At 45.2% G+C, this 24,241-nt stretch overlaps 1 protein-coding gene and 1 long non-coding RNA gene across 2 annotated transcripts in view; one reads left to right on the top strand and one right to left on the bottom strand.

The window, feature by feature from the left end:
* Window positions 1-1,736: 1,736 nt before the first annotated feature.
* Window positions 1,737-20,178, bottom strand: LOC137547237 (uncharacterized). Its single transcript, XR_011026534.1, has 2 exons — window positions 20,080-20,178; window positions 1,737-2,039 (listed from the first exon to the last, which is right to left on the bottom strand). It is a non-coding gene; the product is annotated as an uncharacterized lncRNA (long non-coding RNA).
* A 336-nt stretch (window positions 20,179-20,514) lies between these two features.
* Window positions 20,515-24,241, top strand: part of GABPA (GA binding protein transcription factor subunit alpha) — a 30,851-nt gene continuing 27,124 nt past the window's right edge. The window contains exon 1 of the mRNA XM_068270587.1: window positions 20,515-20,739. The gene's annotated coding sequence lies outside the window, so the exon portion shown is untranslated. The remainder of the gene's footprint in view (window positions 20,740-24,241) is intronic.

Here is a 24,241-nt window from a genome sequence, read left to right on the forward strand (position 1 = left end):
CTTATGAAATCGCCACCGGGAGACTTGGGCGCAGGATACAGCTGCTATACAGCTTACCCTGCTACTGCGGCGTTAATTACTATTCCCCCTCCAGGTCACCATGGATGGTGGGGAATGATGTAATTTGGCTTCCAGCTATTGCTGGCAGCTAAATTAGTGTTTTAAAAGTAACTTCAGCTCTATCTTCTGACGGCGCTGAAGTTACTCACTGTGTGTCGCTATAACCGTAATTCCTATTACTGTCAATGGTGGCGCCGGCTGCGCCCAAATCTGCGCTGGATTCGACATGTTCGGCTTGTGGGGTCTACCTGCCACATGCAGCTGTTTTTTACTGGAAGTAACCTCTCCGTGTGAATTGCTGACATGCTAGTAGTTAAAAACTCTCCCATTCGGTTGTATTATTTTGCAACTGGAAGGCGCTTAACCAGATTCGGCGGCTAAATGACACTCTTAACACGCCTTCTAGTTATTTGTATGAAAGAACCATAAGTTAAGGGATGGGAATTGACATCTGAATTGGGTTATTTTGAAAGTTAACTTGTGTGAACAGTTTTCTGACTATTCCCATTGAATAGAAAGAACTTTGAATAATGCTGCAACTGGATTATGTTGAGTGTGATGAACGGTAATCTACTGGATACTTCCAAATAATGTAAGACAGCGCTCCTCTTCATATAATGATCATTCCTTCACCTGTAAATTCAAATAAACTGAACAAACTGCATTACTGTTAAGCAATTATTATGCATGCACCCTACGTGTCCAGTGATGAAAAAGTGCTCCACACTCCGTATATATCCACACCCTCTTCTGTACAATAGCAGCTCACCAAATAGTAGCTACCTCACATCCAGGTGGATCTAGCGCAGCCTTTCTCAACCTTTTTACCTTGGAGGAACCCTGTAAATAACTTTTGGATCTCAAGGAACCCCTGCAAACAATTTTTTGGTCTCGAGGAACCCCTGCATATATTTTTCAGGAGGCATGGTCTTTAAAGAGGAACTGTAACGACAAAACGGCCCCTGGGGGGTACTCACCTCGGGTGGGGGAAGCCTCAGGATCCTAATGAGGCTTCCCACGCCGTCCTGCGTCCCTCGGGGGTCTCGCTGTAGCACCGCGTACAGCGGTGACGCAATATTTACCTTCCTGGCTCCTGCGCAGGCGCTCTGATGCCTCTCGGCGCCGAAGTAGGCGGAAATACCCGATCGCCGTCGGGTCTGCTCTACTGCGCAGGCGCAAGTTTCCGGCGCCTGCGCAGTAGAGCGGACCCGACGGAGATCGGGTATTTCCGTCTATTTCCGTGCCGAAAGTCGCCACAGCGCCCCCGCTGGAGCCAGCAAAGGTAAATATTGAACTGACAGTCGGCACAGTCGCCGGCTGTTCGGAGGGCTGCGGCGAGACCCCCGTGGGACAGAGGACGGCGTAGGAAGCCTCATTAGGATCCGGAGGCTTCCCCCACCCGAGGTGAGTACCCCCCAGGGGAGGTTTTTGTTGTTACAGAGTTTCTTTAAGTAGGTTAGGCTGCTAATTTCACTATCTCCTATTACACTGCCACTCATTATATTGTCTCCTGACCCCCCAATTTAGTGCTTCTTGTTACAGTACCACCTATTATAGTGTGCTCTATTATACTTCACCCACGATGGGGTAAAATGCCAAGGAACCCCTGCAGAGTCCTCAAGGAACCCTGATTGAGAAAGCCTGATCTAGCGCATATGTTCAATGAGAGATCAATGTTCCATGTTCTAATAATACCCGATTTATTCCAGAGTGAACTTGTAAAAAACACAAAATCTCATAGCGTAAAACGGTTTAAAATATCATCACTCTGCCTTGCGCTAAATCAGCGCGCTCATGTCTCTCAGAAGTTTTCAGGCCTATCGGGTTTGCAAGCACAGTGGTAGCGGTCACTCAGTTGGGTCACGGAATCCCGTTTCCTTCTACCCGCGGTTTCATACAAACTCCTCCGATCGGCAAGGTTCCGCTTCCAGTGACGTCAGACGCACCTGGCTTCGCCCTACACGTTTCGTCTGTGCTGACTCCTCAGGGGCAAAAGAAGAATTCTGCAATCATTAGTCACCGAACCTCTGGAACAATTCTCTCACTGACAGCAGTTCAAAGATCCACAGTAACCGACAATTTCCTATTCACACCTATTCAGTCTGAGGACAGCTCCTCCTCCTTCCCCACCACACCCACGCAGGAGGAGAGTTATTGCCAAGCCAGCACTGGATGTTATGTTGCACACTCTGGTGTGATTCATCCCATTCAAATACATTAGCTAAGCGCTTTTCAAAGCGTTCAGATGTGCTGCCTTTGAGAAGAAGTCCTTGCATTCTACAATTTGCAAAATGCAGCAAATCGCTTCTAGTATAAATCAGCCCATACATGGTGCTTTACAATACAAGTGTTGTATACATAAAGCTTCCTCCAACCATGGGTAATACAGTAGAATCTCATTGTAAACCACGATATATTAAACTCAGTCCCAGCAACTGCGTCTATAAATATACAATGACCAAGTCAAATATAGAAAACTACTTCTGGTCCCTCAGAGTTTCGCTATTAAGGGATTTCACTGTAGTCATATGACTCTTACTGTGGGAGGGAAGTAGCAAAATGATGAGGCAATGTGCAGGTATGGAATAAACCAGTGATGGCTAACCATGCTGTGACAAAACTACAAATCCCATCATGCCTCTGCTTCCCCGAGTTATGCTTAGAGCTGTCATGCAATGCCTCATGGGACTTGTAGTTCCACCACAGCTGGAGTGCCAAGGTTAGCCATCACTGAAATAAACACACCCCACCCCTTATATTTACCACCACTTCAGGCACCTAAAACTGGTCTGTACAAATGAACAGAACCTGGTTAGACAGGAACTCTGAGGAGCAGGTCTTACTGAACCTGAGACCTTTAGTTTGCATTGTTAGCTTGTAGAAATGTGTGTTATTGCTGTGCCTTGATTGAGAGAGCTGCCTGAGGCCTTTAGAATGTAGGTCATAAGCCCTGTACATATGCTAGATTTAATGATCTGTTAATAATTAGGGTGACAGTAAGGGTAATGAGTACTGTACAGACACCCTACTGAGAAATAGCCAAGCAAGATGTACTGTCAATGGACGGGGAAGGAGGGATGCATGAACACAAAAGGTTTGTACAATATTTGCATTTAAGCAATCCCAATCACTAAATGGTATAGGGGGAGCTCATTACATGCTAGACCAGGGGTCAGGAACCTTTTTGACTGAGAGACCCATAAATGCCACATACTTTAAAATGTAATTCTGTGACAGCCGTACAATATGTTTCAAACTGGGACAGTGAGCATGCGCAGCAGAGGACCCTGTTGCCATGGTGATGTGTATAAAGTTGATCCGCCGGGCAGTGAAGGTGTCCGACACGTCTTCAGCTTCACTTGGGTTTCAGCAACATCAGCAATGTCCCAGAGAGCCAGACAGGAGAAACCCCGACTAACAGCTTGTACAATTAGCTAGCTGACTTGGGGGTTGATTCACTTTGTAGGACGAGATCCATGCACTTTGGCCCAATAGGCTGCCTAAGTTAAAGACAGCCTATTGGGCCAACGAAAGTGCGGGGATCTCGTCTTACAAAGTCACTGGACCTGAGAGGGTCCAGAGTGGAACAATTGGAGCAGCCGTTCGTTTTGGGTAGTGCAAGTAAGCAAGATTCGGGGTCCGCTGTCCCAGGCTCCATGAGGTCCCGGGAAACGTCCCGCTTTCAGCAGCGGGACGTCCCGGCCTCGGGACTCTGGTCACTGTATTGCATTAACTGGCTGCAGCGTCTATAGACGCCGTGCCAGTTCATTGCCCGCAGCCCCGCTCCACCCTCCTTAGTCTTCCGGTGTCTGTTCCGACACCGGCAGGCGAGCAGTGCTACGGCAAGATGGCTGCCGAAGCCCTGTACTGGAGACTATTCATGTCTCCAGTACAGGGCTTCGGGCGCCATCTTGCCGTAGCCCTGCTCTGCCTGTCAGCGCGGGAGACTTCAGGAGGATCGTCCGGGGGAGATGCGCGCCAGAGGAGTCTTCTGCCAGGTGAGTAAATGCTTTTTTTCCAGGTGAACTTTGCCCGCAGTGAGTTTATTTTCTGGTGACATGTTTGCCCGCAGTGCGTTTATTTTCTGGTGAAATGTTTGCCCGCAGTGCGTTTATTTTCTGGTGAAATGTTTGCCCGCAGTGCGTTTATTTTCTGGTGACATGTTTGCCCGCAGTGCGTTTATTTTCTGGTGACATGTTTGCCCGCAGTGCGTTTATTTTCTGGTGACATGTTTGCCCGCAGTGCGTTTATTTTCTGGTGAAATGTTTGCCCGCAGTGCGTTTATTTTGTGCTGACATGTTTGCCCTCAGTGCGTTTATTTTGTACTGACATATTTGCCCACATTTGTTTATTTTGTACTGACATGTTGCCCACATTGCATTTATTTTGTACTGACGTTGCCCACAGTGCGTTTATTTTGTGCCCGCAATGAGTTTATTTTGTGCTGACATGTTGCCCACAATGCGTTTATTTTGTGCTGACATGTTGCCCATTGCGTTTATTTTGTGCTGACGTTGCCCATTGCGTTTATTTTGTGCTGACATATTGCCCATTGCGTTTATTTTGTGCTGACATGTTGCCCACAATGCGTTTATTTTGTGCTGACATGTTGCCCATTGCGTTTATTTTGTGCTGACGTTGCCCATTGCGTTTATTTTGTGCTGACATATTGCCCATTGCGTTTATTTTGTGCTGACATGTTGCCCACAATGCGTTTATTTTGTGCTGACATGTTGCCCATTGCGTTTATTTTGTGCTGACATGTTGCCTATTGCGTTTATTTTGTGCTGAAATTTTGCCCACATTGCGTTTATTTTCTGGTGTCTGGGGTAACTGTTGCTGCATTTATTATTTAATGGTCATAGTTGGCTGTTTGCTACTTTGGGGTTACGGTATACTATTAGCATCACACAGTTTCTGCACACCCATGATGCGAAACCTCGTCTGACCACATCATGGCGTGAACACTGCTTTCTTATGCCTCACTGTTACATCATTATGTTAGCTCCGCCCATACAATGTCATGGTCACACCCATTTTTCGGCGCGGCGTGCGCCGCATCCCCCTGTTTTTCAGCGTGCGCCCTTCCTCCCCCCGTCCCAGGTTGAACCAACAAAAAAATGGTCACTCTATATTAGTGCATGTTACAGCAGTAGAGTGCCTACTTCTAAAATTGTGTTTGCGCTGCTTGAGCAGTGTAACTTAGTGAATCAACCCCGACTGATTTGTATGTGAACCAGATATAGCCATCAAAAGAGCAACATCTGGCTCCCGAGCCATAGGTTCCCTGCCCCTGTGCTAGACTAATGGCTGAGATGGCACTGAACAATTGTCTGGTCTGAAGATTATCAAGCTTGTGAAGGTGAGGTTATAGAGGCTGGATGCTTGTGCACACGTTTGATCATTGCTATCTAAGGCAGCCAATATCGGCAGATCAAGCTGCCAAAGTGGCGTGTGATTTTGTATCAGTTGGTGTAGTGAAAATTAGGCTAGGGCAGGGATTACACTTTCCTTCTTTCTGCGCAATCCAGAATGCACGCATCCACACAGACAGTTCAACAACAACATTTGTAAAGCATATTCTCCCGTAGGACCCAAAGTGCAAAATGCCAGAGTAAACAGGTGGCGTTTCAGTTTTGCTTTAACCCCCTTGGTGTTATGATTATTTCTGAATTTTAGGGTCTAAAAGCAGTGAAATTTTTTTTGCATGCTTTTAGATCCTAAAACCTGGAAAAAAAAAATCATGTTGCTAGGAAGTTCTGCAGCAGTCCAGCACTCACTCACCTCCCTGGCATCCAGTGCTGCAGTTTTCCCTCTGTCCTCCAGGTGGCGCTGTAACCCTATAAAGAGATTGACGGCTGTCATCATAACTACAGACTGCGATCTCACCAGGGGGAAGCAGAGCCTCGGAGGAGAGGAAGAAGAATGGCAGCTGACCTCAGGATCCCCCGGGAGGTGAGTTAAAATGCCCACTGTGTGCATTGCTTTGCATAGACCTCCCGGTGGCTACCACGAGTTCAGCTCTGGGTTACCGCTCCTGGCATGTTTTTTCCACCCCGAGCTGAACTTGTGATTGACGCAAAGGAGATTAAACGCCTTCAGGGTTGGAGCTGTCTTGAATGGGTGTGACAAGATAGTAGGTGGTTCATATTGTCTGCAGTTTATTGCTCACATTGCAGCCTGCTAATAAACATACTGTATACGGTGTACAAAACACGTGCTGCATGAAAAATTAGGCAAGCTGTCAGTTTTTAACCTATTTCAGACCTCTAAGGAACTAAGGCTATTTTTCAGTTTTTCACTTCCTGATTATTGTGATTGGCTCACAGTGATCAAGCTGTCAGGAGCCAATGAAAACAGCACCTGAAGGATGCATGTAATTCCGCTGTCTTTGGACAGCGGAGATCTGTGTCGGCGTGGATACGCTATTGCGTCCCGTGCTCATGAGCCACCGGGCATTAAAGAGAATCCGAGGTGGGTTCTGACAACGCAATCCACATACAAAGGCTGGGTCTGCCTATACAGCCCAGCCTCTGATGCTATTACAATCCCCCCCCTAAGTTCCCCCTGCGCTCTGCTATCCCCCATAAATCACAGCGGCGCTGTGCGGGCTGTGTTTACATCTGTACTGCGTGCTCCCCTCGCCTCCTGCATCACTCCGATCCCCGCCCACGTCCCTTCCCTCCAATCAGCGGGGAGGGAAGGGACACGGGCGGGGACTGGAGCTCTACAGGAGCCAGGGGGAGCAGCAGACTGACAGTACAGAGATAAACATGGCACGCTGTGTGTCGACAGCACGGCTGTGATTTATGGGGGATAGCAGAGCGCAGGGGGGCTTAGGGGGGATTGAAATAGCAACAGAGGCTGGGCTGTATAGGCAGACCCAGCCTCTGTATGTGGATTGCATTGTCAGAACCCACCTCGGATTCTCTTTAAAACTAAGCCACATGAGGTTTGGGCAGCCACAAGTGCGGTGCAATTTTAACTATTGACGGTCCCAAACCGGTTAAACAGCCACTGTAAAACGTGGACTGTGAAATGCTCATTGAACTGCAATAATGTATGGCCCAGTGCACACCAAAACCGTTAGCAGATCCTCAAAACGCTAGAGGTTTTTGAAAGAGATTTCAGAGCGATTCTAAGCATGTTTGGAGAGGTTTTCTAAACATGCCTAGCATTTTTTGCAGCGTTTCACACTTTACTTGTGTTGTACGATAAAAAAAAAAAAACGGGCAGCATATATGCTTTTTTTTTCCCACAATGGATATGCAATTTGCATATAATGTAAGTCAATGGAAAGGCTAAGGGCATATTCACAGTGGGATGTTGCATTGTAATGCAAAGCTAAAGTCGCATACAGGAGGAGTACAGTGGAGCATACAGGCAATGAAAAGTATGCCTCTCTGTATCTGTTAACCACTTTACCCCCGCGCGTACGTATTTCTCCGCCCCTTTTTCCATCCTTTAAAAACCAGGGACGGAGAAACACGTACTTTCCGCGTTCCCGACGCTGCCCGCGCTCCCGCTAGTAAACACGCCGCCGCCCGCTCGCCCAGAGATCAATGAACGGGAAAATCCATTCCCGTTCGTTGATCTAAGCCCCGCAATGATCAGCTGCTCTCCTATGGGCAGCGCGATCATTGTGAGAAAAAACTCACGTGTCCAGCCTCCTTATTCTTCCTCCAAGCTTCCGGAAGGAAGCTTGGAGGTCGCATTAAAACAAAAAGTTACTGTGGCCATCTTGTGGCCAAATAGTAAACTACACCCTACACATTTTTCACATACAAATAAATGACTTTTACACATAAAATTAACTCATTACCTCCCACACTCCCCATTTTATTTTTTTTTTGTAATTAAAAAAAAATTAAAACATTTACAATTAAAAAAAATACATAAATAGTTACCTTAGGGACTGAACTTTTTAAATATTTATGTCAAGAGGGTATAACACTGTTACTTTATAAACTATGGGCTTGTAATTAGGGATGGACGCAAAACTGAAAAAAATGCACCTTTATTTCCAAATAAAATATTGGCGCCAAACATTGTGATAGGGACATAATTTAAATGGTTTTATAACCGGGACAAAAGGGCAAATACGTTTCATGGGTTTTAATTACAGTAGCATGCATTATTTAAAAACTATAATGGCCGAAAACTGAAAAATAATTATTTTTTTCCCCACATTTTTCCTATTTTCCCATTAAAACACATTTAGAAAAAAATAATTCTTGGCATAATGTCCCACCTAAAGAAAGCCTAATTGGTGGCGAAAAAAACAAGATATAGTTCATTTCATTACGATAAGTAATAATAAAGTTATAGACGAATGAATGGAAGGAGCGCTGAAAGATGAAAATTGCTCTGGTGCTCAGGGGGTAAAACCCCTCAGTGGTGAAGTGGTTGCATTTAGAGGTAACGCAACATATACAACACAATGTTAATGTCGCACTGTGAATGTCGTATAGGCTTAACATTACAGTGCGTTAACCTGTGTTGTAATGACTTTATAACGCAGGACAATGTCCCACTGTGAATGAGACCTAAGGCTGAATTCACAGTGGTCAGATGCATAACGCACAAGTTAAAATGAGTGTGAACTGCAATGGAGACTGGGCATAGACTTTAATGTAAAGCCTGCATGCAGCAAGTTATAATAACCTGATCCATTAGGCCCTATTCACACTTGAGCGAGAATCGCGCGATTCCCGCTCAGCACAAAATGTTAGCGGTTCTCACTGCCGCGCTTGCGGTTAGAGGTAACCGCAAAGCGTAACATGCGTTTTGCCGGCGATTCGCGATTAGCGATTGCGACTAGCATGCATAGCACTGCTAACCGCGATCGATCCCAAAGTGCTGCAGTGTCCAGTGATTTTTCCGCGTTAATCGTGGAAAAATCACTCCTGCAAAACGTTAGCGGTAATCGCCGGCGTTTTAGGTGTGAATGGGGCCTTACTGTGAACAAGTCCATAGAATAGTATGGGCAGTAAGTTGACATGTAGAATTTTTCTGCAACGCAACTGAGCACTGTGATTCTGGCCTAAAAAGTTAAATTTAAATACTTTAAAAAATAAATTTAATATAGTTATTAATCCTTTCTAAAACCAAAATAAAACACTTGTAAAAAAAAAAAAAAAGTGACAGCCTTTAAAAAAAAAAAAAAAATATTTCCCTTAGGGACTTTTTAATATGTATTTCACAAGGGTATATTACTGTTACTTTAGCAAATAAGGGCTTGGAATTATTGAAAAGGTACATAAAACACAGAGTCAAAAAACAGTGTCAATTCACTAAACTCATAAAGGACTTCTATTTCACCTAATCATTAACCACTTATCAACCGCCTACTTCATATTGGCGGCGGCAAAGTGGCAGCCCCAGGACCACGTAACGCAGATTGGCGCCAGGTCCTGGGGTTCTCTGGCCGGGGATCGCGCGCTGGGATGCGCGCGCATCCGCCGGCAATAGGCTCCGCCCACCCGCGACGTCAACCCGCCGGCCAATCGGAAGCGCCGGCGGGTTGTTAACCCGACGATCGCCGGATAGGAAGCGTATAATACGCTTTGTAATGTTTACAAAGTGTATTATACAGGCTGCCTCCTGCCCTGGTGGTCCCAGTGTCCGAGGGACCACCAGGGCAGGCTGCAGCCACCCTAGTCTGCACCCAAACACACTGATCTGCCCCCCCCTGCCCCCTGATCTCCCACAGTACCCCTCAGACCCCCCCCCTGCCCACCCCCCAGACCACCGTTTGCACACAATCACCCCCCCTAATCACCCATCAATCACTCCCTGTCACTATCTGTCAACGCTATTTTTTTTTTTAGTCCCTAAACTGCCCCCTGCTCCCTCCTGATCACCCCCCCCACCCCTCAGATTCTCCCCAGACCCCCCCAGACCCTCCCCCCCCCTGTGTACTGTATGCATCTATCCCCCCTGATCACCTGTCAATCACCTGTCAATCACCTGTCAATCACCCGTCAATCACCCCCTGTCACTGCCACCCATCAATCAGCCCCTAACCTGCCCCTTGCGGGCAATCTGATCACCCACCCACACCAATAGATCGCCCGCAGATCCGACATCAGATCACCTCCCAAATCCATTGTTTACATCTATTCTCTCCTCTAAACACCCACTAATTACCCATCAATCACCCATCAATCACCCCCTATCACCACCTGTCACTTTTACCCATCAGATTAGACCCTTGCGGGCACCCAATCACCCGCCCACACGCTCAGATTGCCCTCAAACCCCCCCTTATCGATTCGCCAGTGCATTATTTACATCCGTTCTTCCCTGTAATAACCCACTGATCACCTGTCAATCACCCCATGTCACTGCCACCCATCAATCACCCCCTGTCACTGCCACCCATCAATCAGCCCCTAACCTGCCCCTTGCGGGCAATCTGATCACCCACCCACACCAATAGATCGCCCGCAGATCCGACATCAGATCACCTCCCAAATCCATTGTTTACATCTATTCTCTCCTCTAAACACCCACTAATTACCCATCAATCACCCATCAATCACCCCCTATCACCACCTGTCACTGTTACCCATCAGATTAGACCCTTGCGGGCACCCAATCACCCGCCCACACGCTCAGATTGCCCTCAGACCCCCGCCTTATCAATTCGCCAGTGCAATATTTACATCTGTTATTCCCTGTAATAACCCACTGATCACCTGTCAATCACCCATCAATCACCCCCTGTCATTGCCACCCATCAATCACCCCCTGTCACTGCCACCCATCAATCAGCCCCTAACCTGAAACCTTGCGGGCAATCTGATCACCCACCCACACCAATAGATCGCCCGCAGATCCGACATCAGATCACCTCCCAAGTGCAGTGTTTACATCTCTTCTCTCCTCTAAACACCCACTAATTACCCATCAATCACCCCCTATCACCACCTGTCACTGTTACCCATCAGATTAGACCCTAATCTGCCCCTTGCAGGCACCCAATCACCCGCCCACACCTCAGAACGCCCTCAGACCCCAGCCCTGATCACCTCGCTAGTGCATTGCTTGCATCTATTTCCCCCCTCTAATCACACCTTGAGACACCCATAAATCACCTCCTGTCACCCCCTAGCACACCTACCCATCAGATCAGGCCCTAATTTGCCCCGTGTGGGCTCCTGATCACTCGGCCAAACCCTCAGATCCCCCTCAGACCCCCTTCCGATCACCTCCCCAGTGCATTGATTGCATCTATTTTCCCCTCTAACCGCCCCCTGAGACACCCATCAATCACCTCCTGTCACCCCCCCTAGCACTCCTATCCATCAGATCAGGCCCAATACATCCTGTCATCTAAGAGGCCACCCTGCTTATGACCGTTTCCACAAAATTTGCCCCCTCATAGACCACCTGTCATCAAAATTTGCAGATGCTTATACCCCTGAACAGTCATTTTGAGAAATTTGGTTTCCAGACTACTTACAGTTTTGGGCCCGTAAAATGCCAGGGCAGTATAGGAACCCCACAAGTGACCCCATTTTAGAAAGAAGACACCCCAAGGTATTCTGTTAGGTGTATGATGAGTTCATAGAAGATTTTATTTTTTGTCAAAAGTTAGCGGAAATTGGATTTTTATTGTTTTTTTCACAAAGTGTCATTTTTCACTAACTTGTGACAAAAAATAAAATCTTCTATGAACTCACCATACCCCTAACGGAATACCTTGGGGTGTCTTCTTTCTAAAATGGGGTCACTTGTGGGGTTCCTATACTGCCCTGGCATTTTAGGGGCCCTAAACCGTGGGGAGTAGTCTAGAAAACAAATGCCTCAAAATGACCTGTGAATAGGACGTTGGGCCCCTTAGCGCACCTAGGCTGCAAAAAAGTGTCACACATGTAGTATCGCCATACTCAGGAGAAGCAGTATAATGTGTTTTGTGGTGTATTTTTACACATACCCATGCTGGTTGGGAGAAATCTCTCTGTAAATGGACAATTGTGTGTAAAAAAAAATCAAAAATGTGTCATTTACAGAGATATTTCTCCCACCCAGCATGGTTATATGTAAAAATACACCACAAAACACATTATACTACTTCTTCTGAGTACGGCGATACCACATGTGTGACACTTTTTTGCAGCCTAACTGTGCTAAGGGGCCCAAAGTCCAATGAGTACCTTTAGGATTTCACAGGTCATTTTGAGACATTTGGGTTCAAGATTACTCCTCACGGTTTAGGGCCCCTAAAATGCCAGGGCAGTATTGGAACCCCACAAATGACCCCATTCTAGAAAGATGACACCCCAAGGTATTCTGTTAGGTGTATGATGAGTTCATAGAAGATTTTATTTTTTGTCAAAAGTTAGCGGAAATTGGATTTTTATAGTTTTTTTCACAAAGTGTCATTTTTCACTAACTTGTGACAAAAAAATAAAATCTTCTATGAACTCACCATACCCCTAACGGAATACCTTGGGGTGTCTTCTTTCTAAAATGGGGTCACTTGTGGGGTTCCTATACTGCCCTGGCATTTTAGGGGCCCTAAACCGTGAGTAGTAGTCTAGAATCCAAATGCCTCAAAATGACCTGTGAATAGGACGTTAGGCCCCTTAGCGCACCTAGGTTGCAAAAAAGTGTCACACATGTGGTATCGCTGTACTCAGAAGAAGTAGTATAATGTGTTTTGGGGTGTATTTTTATACATACCCATGCTGGGTGGGAGAAATCTCTCTGTAAATGGACAATTGTGTGTAAAAAAAATCAAATAATTGTCATTTACACAGATATTTCTCCCACCTAGCATCTGTATGTGTAAAAATACACCCCAAAACACATTATACTACTTCTCCTGAGTACGGCGGTACCACATGTGTGGCACTTTTTTGCACCCTAAGTGCGCTAAGGGGCCCAAAGTCCAATGAGCACCTTTAGGATTTCACAGGTCATTTTGCGACATTTGGTTTCAAGACTACTCCTCACGGTTTAGGGCCCCTAAAATGCCAGGGCAGTATAGGAACCCCACAAATGACCCCATTTTAGAAAGAAGACACCCCAAGGTATTCCGTAAGGAGTATGGTGAGTTCATAGAAGATTTTATTTTTGTCACAAGTTAGCGGAAAATGACACTTTGTGAAAAAAAACAATTAAAATCAATTTCCGCTAACTTGTGACAAAAAAAAAAAATCTTCTATGAACTCACCATACTCCTAATGGAATACCTTGGGGTGTCTTCTTTCTAAAATGGGGTAATTTGTGGGATTCCTATACTGTCCTGGCATTTTAGGGGCCCTAAACCGTGAGGAGCAGTCTTGAAACGAAATTTCTCAAAATGACCTGTGAAATCCTAAAGGTACTCATTGGACTTTGGGCCCCTTAGCGCAGTTAGGGTGCAAAAAAGTGCCACACATGTGGTATCGCCGTACTCAGGAGAAGTAGTATAATGTGTTTTGGGGTGTATTTTTCCACATACCCATGCTGAGTGGGAGAAATATCTCTATAAATTGACAATTGTGTGTAAAAAAAATAAAAAAATTGTCATTTACGGAGATATTTCTCCCAGCATGGGTATGTGTAAAAATACACCCCAAAACACATTATACTACTTCTCCTGAGTACGGCAATACCACATGTGTGGCACTTTTTTGCAGCCTAACTGCGCTAAGGGGCCCAAAGTCCAATGAGCATCTTTAGGCTTTACAGGGGTGCTTACAATTAGGCACCCCCCAAAATGCCAGGACAGTGAACACACCCCACAAATGACCCCATTTTGGAAAGTAGACACTTCAAGGTATTCAGAGAGGAGCATAGTGAGTCCGTGGCAGATTTCATTTTTTTTTTGTCGCAAGTTAGAAGAAATGGAAACTTTTTTTTTTTTTCTGTCACAAAGTGTCATTTTCCGCTAACTTGTGACAAAAAATAAAATCTTCAATGAACTCACCATGCCTCTCACTGAATACTTTGGGATGTCTTCTTTCCAAAATGGGGTCATTTGGGGGGTATTTGTACTATCCTGGAATTTTAGCCCCTCATGAAACCTGACAGGTGCGCAGAAAAGTCAGAGATGCTTGAAAATGGGAAAATTCACTTTTTGCACCATAGTTTGTAAACGCTATAACTTTTACCCAATCCAATAAATATACACTGAATGGTTTTTTTTTTTAACAAAGACATGTAGCAGAATAACTTTCGCGCTCAAATGTATAGGAAATTTTACTTTATTTGAAAAATGTCAGCACAGAAAGTTAAAAAAGTCATTTTTTTGACAAAATTCATGTCTTTTTTGATGAATATAATAAAAAGTAAAACTCGCAGCAGCAATCAAATAGCACCAAAAGAAAGCTGTATTAGTGACAAGAAAAGGAGGTAAAATTCATTTAGGTGGTAGGTTGTATGACTGAGCAATAAACCGTGAAAGCTGCAGTGGTCCGAATGGAAAAAAAGGCTCTGGTCCTTAAGGGGTTTTATGACTGCAGTCCTTAAGTGGTTAAAGGATACCCGAACTGACATGTGACATGATCAGATAGACATGTGTATGTACAGTGCCTAGCACACAAATAAATATGCTGTGTTCCTTTTTTTCTTTCTCTTCCTGAAAGAGTTGAAAATCAGGTATGAACGAGGCTGACTCAGTCCTGACTCAGACAGGAAGTGACTACAGTTTGACCCTCACTAATAAGAAATTCTAACTATAAAACACTTTCCTAGCAGAAAATGGCTTCTTAGAGCAAGAAAGAGATAAAAGGGGGAATTTCTTATCAGTGAGGGTCACACTGTAGTCACTTCCTGTCTGAGTCAGGACTGAGTCAGCCTCTTACATACCTGATATTTAACTCTTTCAGGCAGAGAAAGAAAAAAAAGGAACATAGCATAGTTATTTGTGTGCTAGGCACTGTACATACACATGTCTAGCTCATCATGTCACATGTCACCTTGGGTATCCTTTAAAAATAGCCTTTCAGCACATTTACAAGCAAAATAATCACCCAAAGTAAGTTGTTTCTGATTAACTTCATTTCAATATTACTTTTCTTACTTTATTACATTAATTTTGTTTGCTCTGTGGGGGCTTAAAAATGTAAATGTAAATTGAAAATACATCTTTATTTCTATAGTATATTGTCCCCATACATTGTACTACCGTAGGAACATCATGTAAATATTGTGATAGCCTGGACAAATGGGCAGTTACATTGTGTGGATTTTGACATTGTTTATTTTAAAAATATAGGGGATTAAATTTGAAAAAATTATAATTTTATTTTTCCTTTTTTCCCCCTATAAAATGCATAGAAAATGAGGAAATTACTGAAAACAAGTATCGCCTTCAAAAGCCTAATTTGTGGCGAAAAGGATTTAGATGTGATAAGCAGTGATAAAGTTATGGCCAAATGAATGGGAGGAAAGGTGAAAATGCCTTTTACTACAAGTAAAATAGCCGGCAGGGTGAAATGGTTAAAGGACAACTGAAGCGAGAGGTATATGGAGGCTGCCATATTTACCTGTATTTCCTTTTAAGCAATTGCATTTGCCTGGCTTCCCTGCTGATCCTCTTCCTCTAATACTTTTAGCCATAGACCCTGAACAAGCATATGTAAATTAGGTGTTTCTGACATTATTGCCAAATCTGATACAATTATCTGCGTGCTTGTGTAATGCTGGGGGGGGGGCATACTTTCTGAGTCAGCGTGTGTGCTCCAGACTATAGCTGGGTAATGGAAGAGGCTACACAGATGGACACAGGAGTAATGAACAAAGGAGCAAGATTGCACAGAGCAACTGCAGCTCTGGGCCACCTATCAGGCTAGATGCTATGTGATACAATACACAACAGACGCAATCGGTAACAGGCTAGGGATCATAAACTAATATCAGATGACTGCAGTAAGGGAAGGATGAGACAGAATCAAAGTGAGGGACAAGCCGGGTCATACACAGCATAGATAGCAGGAGAGCAAGGCAGAAAACCAGAGAATATATAATACTGATCTAACTAGAGTACATATATATCGGCAGCGTCTGCGTATATATGTATAGCTCTGAAAACTAGCTAAAGCACAAGTAATAACAATTAACAAGACAAACAACAGACAGTCGGAATGTTTTGCCAATCTAGTCGCTGGAACATTCACACTAACATAGACAAGACTAACAGGGAGCAGCGTAACTAATGGAAACCACTGCTTTAGTTACGTCCTCAAGAACAAGGCAAGAAGGAATACTACCAGTCACCAAGGTGGTGCTGACAGAATCCAAGCTACCAGGATCAGAAGGACTTTACTGTATCCCCCGCAGATACAGCAAACGTCCAAGCAAGGAACAAGATTACATAGTTACATAGTTACATAGTTATTTTGGTTGAAAAAAGACATACGTCCATCGAGTTCAACCAGTACAAAGTACAACACCAGCCTGCTCCCTCACATATCCCTGTTGATCCAGAGGAAGGCGAAAAAACCCCACAAGGCATGGTCCAATTAGCCCCTAAAGGGAAAAATTCCTTCCCGACTCCAGATGGCAATCAGATAAAATCCCTGGATCAACATCATTAGGCATTACCTAGTAATTGTAGCCATGGATGTCTTTCAACGCAAGGAAAGCATCTAAGCCCCCTTTAAATGCAGGTATAGAATTTGCCATAACGACTTCCTGTGGCAATGCATTCCACATCTTAATCACTCTTACTGTAAAGAACCCTTTCCTAAATAAATGGTTAAAACGTTTTTCCTCCATGCGCAGATCATGTCCTCTAGTCCTTTGAGAAGGCCTAGGGACAAAAAGCTCATCCGCCAAGGTATTATATTGCCCTCTGATGTATTTATACATGTTAATTAGATCCCCTCTAAGGCGTCTTTTCTCTAGACTAAATAAACCCAGTTTATCTAACCTTTCTCGATAAGTGAGACCTTCCATCCCACGTATCAATTTTGTTGCTCGTCTCTGCACCTGCTCTAAAACTGCAATATCTTTTTTGTAATGTGGTGCCCAGAGCTGAATTCCATATTCCAGATGTGGCCTTACTAGAGAGTTAAACAGGGGAAATATTATGCTAGCATCTCGAGTTTTTATTTCCCTTTTAATGCATCCCAAAATTTTGTTAGCTTTAGCTGCAGCTGCTTGGCATTGAGTACGATTATTTAACTTGTTGTCAATGAGTACTCCTAAGTCCTTCTCCAAGTTTGATGTCCCCAACTGTATCCCATTTATTTTGTATGGTGCTAGACCATTAGTATGTCCAAAATGCATGACCTTACATTTGTCAACATTGAATTTCATCTGCCATGTATGTGCCCATATAGCCATCCTATCCAGATCCTGTTGCAAGATTAAACAATAAAATTCACATAAAAGACCCAGCAACAACTCAGAGAGCTGACCGCTATGTCAGGCGGGGTCTAAAATGGGAGGCAGACTTTTATGTGGACATCAGCCAATGGATGCAGACATGCAAATTCCCACACAGCTGAATAGTAATCACTCAATCCTGAGCTAGCTTTATTACAAGTTGCTAGCTGAAGGACTCTCATAACAAATACATGCAGTACTATGCAACAACATGCATGTAGGAAATCCAGGGCTATCTGGCTGCAGTTCAACTGCAGCAAGCAATAGGAGGAATCCTGACACCATCCTGAACTGCTCTGAACTGCAGAGTGATTGCAAATGACAATGAAACTTATTGCAAATGCACAACCTATGCAACAACAAGCAGATAAGTCAGAACTGCCCGGTTGCAGTCCCACCGCAACTGACAAAACATGCTACAGGAGAGATCCTGGCAGCTTGTTTCTGGTGTTATTTGGACACTACTGCAGCCAAATAGATCAGCAGGGAAGTCAGGCAACTGTGGTATTGTTTAAAAGGAAATAAATAATGACAGCCTCTATATCTCTCTCACTTCAGTGGTCCTTTAAAGGAGAGGAATGCAAAAATGGACTGTGAATAGATCCTATGTTAGCAGGATCTGTTCACACTGTGAATCGGAGCATGATCAGACTGTAATGCAAAGTCCCGATTTGCACGGATAGTGAACGCATTTCCCATAGAAACCTCGGGTGGAAACGCAAGCGCTACTCTAGTTGAAGGGAACCAGCGGGAAACCTTGTAGACCAATGGCTGCTTCATGCTCGTTGCAATTTGGATGCGACCACTAATTTGTAAGAAATCGGGGAACCAGTGGGAAACACAAACACTAGAACTGAATCCCAGGACCCTCACAGGTGAGCTTTGAGCTCAGCACTTTCTTCAGTTACTGCCTCGCACCACCACAGACCTATTTGGTTTGCTTGGTCCCCTTTTACTTACAAGTTAGCAGTCATGAAAAAATTGCTGTGTGCTGAGCCGGATTTCTGGAAAGGCCACAAAGGCACAGGCCTTGGGCAGCTGCAAACCAATGGGGCACCTGGACATGAAAGACGGGTTGCTACAAATGAAAGAGGAGGCTAAAAATGGGAAGGAAGACATGAAAAGGGGAAACTGATGCCCAAGGGAGCTGCTCATGAAAGAAAGAGGCTGCTGTACATGTAGGGGCTGCACTGCACATTAATTGGGAGGATCGCTGCTGCACATAAGAGAAGCCACAACATTAGCCTACACTAGTTATGGGAATTCCGGCTCTTCTCTGAGAATCGGCTCTTCTGAATCGGCTCCCATTAAAGATCCGGCTCTTATGGCTCTGAATCGGCACCTCATTAAATATCACTTGACACCACTCAGAATCGGAGTAAAAGCCCCACCCCCGTCTCCATGACAACTCCAGACTGCTTCTCTGACTGGGGCAATCCCTCTTGCTACTGCTCTGCTCCGCCCCATACACTCCTACAAGCTGCAAGAGGAGGACTACATCTCCCAGCATGACTCAGCACCCTTTATTACACAGCAAATCAGAGCTGTGTGGGGCGGCTGAGGCATCGGCTCTTTCAAAACTGAGAACTGGCTCTTGTCGTTTGCAGCAAAGAGCCGGCTGGCTTGCGAACGACCCATCACTAGCCTACACACACAAAAAGGATAAATCTGGCCTTGAGCAGAAAGTGGCTGTGGGCCCCCTCAACTATACTAGGGCCTTAAAGTATCTGCTCTTGACATGAAACGGAGGCTAAAACCAATTGGAGCAGACACTGAACCACATCCTCTGAACAGGTTGTTTTATTTGCGACTCAATGTGAATTTAGCAGTTGGATTGTGAGAAGTGAGTGCGAATGCGCAGAAGTCGCCAAACCATCCCTACAGGGCTGACAGCAGGACCCGGCAGAGTTGCGGCATGGGCCACACAGACTTCTAGGGGCTGGAGGAAGCCCCAGGTAAGTAAAGTAATAATACCTTCGTGTCACCTCGGATATTCTCTAGGGTCCTTACACACAAAATGCGTCGTGTTACAGCAGCATTTAAAAAAAAAAAGGTCGCAGGACACCAAAACCACAATAGGTTGCATGCAGCACCATGCACAGGATCCTATATGCGCAAACCCTAAAAATGCATGCTGAAAGTACAGATGTACCCCTTTTACAAAATGCACAGGCACGCCAGGAAAAAAAGTTGCTTTTTTCCAGCAAAATTGCATTGTTATTGGTTAACATTAGTGCAGCACCGTGCACGTTAAAGTGGATCCGAGATAAACTTTTACTCATTGCATAATTGTGTTCCTTTCCTATAGTTTATAGGGCATTCCTCAAGCCAAATACTTTTTTTTTGTTTTAATACTCTAATTCCCTATAAACTAAACAAGCCTCGCCCACAGCTTCTCCAGAGAGCCTTGGCACTATGAGCCTTAGTAGCAAGGGCTTATGGGAGCTCAGTCTGGGCAGGAGGAGGTTACTAGCCAGAGATTTCAGAGGCAGAGGGGAGGAGGACAGGGGAGTGAAGTTTTCACAGGCTGAGGGGAGGAGGTGCAGATCAGCTTGCCTGTGTGCAATGTGACAAACAGAACATGGCTGCTCTCATTGTATCACAGGAAGAAATAATCATATTCTATTGGAGCTGTTTGCAGCTAGAATTGTTGTATAAACCATCTAAACTTTAGATAAGCTATATAGACGTTACTTGTTATAGTTAGTTTTTCATCTCAGCTCCGCTCGGATGCCGCATGCAGTGCATTGGGTCGTGTATCCCATTAACAGAATATCGCACAGCGTTACTGCATTGCATTTAATGCGGTTTAACGCTAGATAACGAACTCGGTGAGGAAAGCCTAAGGCCTGTTTTAACTGCAACAAAAAAAAGTTGCAAAACTGCTGCAAACTGGGGTCGTTATTCCGAGCGACACAACGGAATCTACACCAACCAGTTTTCTTTGCAGCAGTTCTGATAAATCCCCGCTAGGTGGCGCTAGGCAGCCCCATAGACTGGACAGCGAGGCATTGCTAGAATCTGCAGCCGCTTACGTCACTGAAGAGATGGAAAAGAAAACAACCAGCGTTCACGCGAGGGGGCGGGGCGCCCGTCCGTCCGTCCAATCGGCGCTTCTGGATCCCTCCAGGCGCGTTCGCGAGAGCGTTTCCCGTCTGCTCCGCTCCTTTCCTCTTGCGCGTCTTCCCGCCAACCGTGAGCGTACGTGGACGAGCGGAAGTGCGTCAGGCGGTTTCCGGTGCAGGCTGGCCAGCGTCTCTCGTGTTTTCCGCCCAGGCTGTGTTTTGTTTCCGTTTGCCGCGCCGCGGCTGGTTTCCCTGCGAGGAGCCGGAGAAGAGGAGGCGAGGCGGAGGGGTGAGAGCGGGGGAGGGCCGCAGCCTTGTGTTATGTGTGTATGCATTGTTCCTCGGGCTGCCCGGCTTCTGTAGTGGGGAAGAGGATGCTCAGTACTGGGACTTGTGCAGAAACAGATGGGGAGGAGGCGATGGAAGGGTTAAACACTGCATTATTGGGGCTGGATCAGAGCTTTGCTCGGGCCAAGCAGTCTTGGAAGTTGAAAGTGTCCCTAGGGCTACTTACCTCGGGAGGAGGAAGCCTCTGGGTCCTAAGGAGGCTTGTTTTCTAACCTTTTCCATTCAGGCAGAGCTCTGGAGAGTTGGAGCAATTTCATAGCTGCCAACTGGAGGGACAATCCCTCTTTAGGAGCCCTGTCGCTCTTTCCTCCTCGTTTTGTCCCTCTTTCAGGACTTTGGCCCTCTTTCTCTGCAAATCTATGTATTTCTCTACTGAAATATGTGTTTGACTCTAAACTTAAATTCAGTGCTTTAAATTGATATATTACTAATTTTAAAATGTTAATATGAAGGGAAATAAACCAGGACAGAAAGGACCAGTGTGGTTTGAATTATAAATCATATTTTTCTTATGAAATCTTTATGGTACTCGTGACTAGGGGTGTGATCAGATGCATCCCTCTTTCTCATTTTAAAAAGTTGGGAGGTATGCAATTTGGGGTACCTGGATTCAAAGTCGGTGGTTTTATAAACTGAGGAGTTGGATGATTGTTGTACAGATGACTAAGGAGTCGGAGCAATTTTTGGGTAGTGATGCTTATTACTAGTAGCTACGTCCATCGTAGCTCCAATTTAAATGACTCTGGGCTGGCTCAAGCCTGGGGGGGGGGGGGGGGGGGGGTAATTTACCAATGCGCTGATGTGTTCCATTCATGTCATGCGCCATTTCGTTTTGAAGAAGAAAGTATAGTAGTGACGTAGGATGCAAATTGAGCGCATCAGGTAAGTTAATCCCTCCTTGGTTGGGGGAAGCCCAAACTCATTTCAATTTTGATCACTAGTAGCTATGAGGATATAGGTATTCATAATGAGCATTGCTAATTTTGGTACCTGGAGGCGGAGGACTTATAAACTGATAAGTCTGATAATTTTTGTACCAACTCAATGGCCCTGCCTTCAGCCCCATTCCAGTGGTAGGACCACCAAAAGTCGTGTGACAAGGGCTTGTTGTCGCTGCCCGCATGTGCAGTAGCAGCTCTCCCTTTGGACAATAACAGTGCCGCTTTACACAAGCATACTAGCGGCTTTCTCCGCCTGCGGAAATAACAACAAACAACATTTGTAAAGCGCTTTTCTCCCGTCGGACTCAAAGCGCATAAGCATGGCTCAGACCATCGTGGTACAGAGGAAGAAGTTTATAAGTCTGGAAATGCCAGTCTAAACAGCTGGCTTTTCAGTCTGGATTTGAATAGCTCCAGGGATGGAGCTGTCTTTACTGGGTGTGGCAGGGAGTTCCAAAGAGTAAGGGCAGCATGACAGAAGGCTCTGTCTCCAGATTTTTTGAGGTGCACTCTGGCAGTGACCAAGTTTATAGAACTTGCTGATCTTAGGTTGAGAGGTGTGGTGCAGCTTCAGCAAGTCCTTCATGTATCCAGGGCCCAGATTGTGCAGGGATTTGAATGTCAGCAGTCCAATCTTGAAGAGTATTCTCCATTCTACTGGTAGCCAGTGCAGTGAGAGAAGGATCGGTGTAATGTGACAGTGGCGGGGCTGGTTTGTTAGCAATCTGGCAGCAGCATTCTGCACTAATTGCAGGTGACGCAGGTCCTTTTTGGGGAGGCCAGCATAAAAGACATTGCAGTAGTCCAGCCCTGATGTGATGAAGGCGTGAACTAGGGTTGGAAGATCCTCTGGGGGAATCAGATGTTTAATCTTTGCAATGTTCTTCAGATGAAAGTGGGAAGATTTAACTACAGAAGACTCAGACTCCTAAGTTTCTGAAACTTCGGGTACCCAAAATTGCTCAGACTCCGACTCTCTGACTCCTTAGTCTAATACTTAACAGGGCTGTGGATTTTGTACAAAAGTCATGCGACTCCCGACTCCTCAACTTCTGAAACCACGACTCCGGGTGCCCAAAATTGCCCCGACTCTGACTCCTCTACTCCGACTCCACAGCCCTGAATGAATCCAGGGCTGTGGAGTCGGTCCAAAAATCCACCGACTCCGACTCCTCAGTTTAGGCTTCCACCGACTCCACGACTCCGACTCCTCTAATTTGCATATTACAATTTTGTTGATTAAAAGTATGTAACATGAAATTTGTCTCTTAACTGCCAACGCTTAGGAATTTTACAAGACAACTGAAGTGAGAAGGATATGTAGACTACTATATTTATTCCCTTTAGACTAAAACTAGTCCTTGGTAAGAGTACTTGTAAAAGGTACAAACCGGAACAAAGAACATCTATCAGGCCATAGGCAATGTAAGTGTGGGTACATGTAAGAATGATGTGCAGGTACTCTGCAGGGGAATGAGGAGATTGTAAACAGACAACACCTCTGTGTTCAATGTGCACAGCATTCTCAGTGAATTCCCTGCAGCTCTGTGGGGAGTGCATATGTAGAGTATAGTACTACTGTGTAACAAAGTAAACCTGAGACAGATGAAATTAAAGTTTTATACATACCTGGGGCTTCCTCCAGCCGCCTTCAGGATAATCAGTCCCTCGTTGTCCTCCTCCGCCACCTGGATCTTCTGCTATGAGTCCAGGTACTTGAGCCAGTCAGGCGTAGTGCGCATGCACACACTCCGCCGCCAGGAGCATACTACACCTGTGCAGCACTATTGCGCAGGTGCAGAATGTTCCTGGCTGTGGGAGCGGCATGCGGCCGGACAGCGCTGACTGGCTGAATTACCAGGACTCATAGCAGAAGATCCGGGTGGTGGAGGACAGCGAGGGACTGATTAGCCTGAAGGGGGCTGGAGGAAGCCCCAGGTATGTATAAAACTTTACTTTTCATCCGTCTCAGGTACCCTTTAATTTGTAGTCACCAAACCAAATTTTAATAACATATCAAATTATTTTATTTCATCAGCAAAGGGAGTGCATACATTTGCATAAATCAGCATCAATGCAGAATTATTTCCATCTCGTTGACCATCTCTATTAGTGACACAGCTACACATCAGGCTTTATTCTTACAGCATAGATGTTATTTAGTATATATAAGAGATTCCGGTGTACACATATATACAGTCACAATCAGATATGTATATCTGACCTTAAAAATACGGGGACTGCTTTATTGAAGCAGCACAAGTAACTAATTTTGATTGGTTTATTTCATTTTTGTGGACTAAGCACAGCTATTACTGTATATATACATTATTTTTAATGACCATTATCTGAGAAATAGAACATTTTATCATATTTTCTATTTTAATTAGTTACAAATTAATTAGGAGTCGGTGCATTTTTTCCCGACTCCGACTCCAGGCACCCAAAATTGCCCGACTCCACGACTCCGACTCCACGACTCCGACTCCACAGCCCTGAATG

The sequence above is a fragment of the Hyperolius riggenbachi genome, chromosome 2 (genome assembly GCF_040937935.1).
Source record: "Hyperolius riggenbachi isolate aHypRig1 chromosome 2, aHypRig1.pri, whole genome shotgun sequence".
Classification (NCBI taxonomy): Eukaryota; Metazoa; Chordata; class Amphibia; order Anura; family Hyperoliidae; genus Hyperolius; species Hyperolius riggenbachi.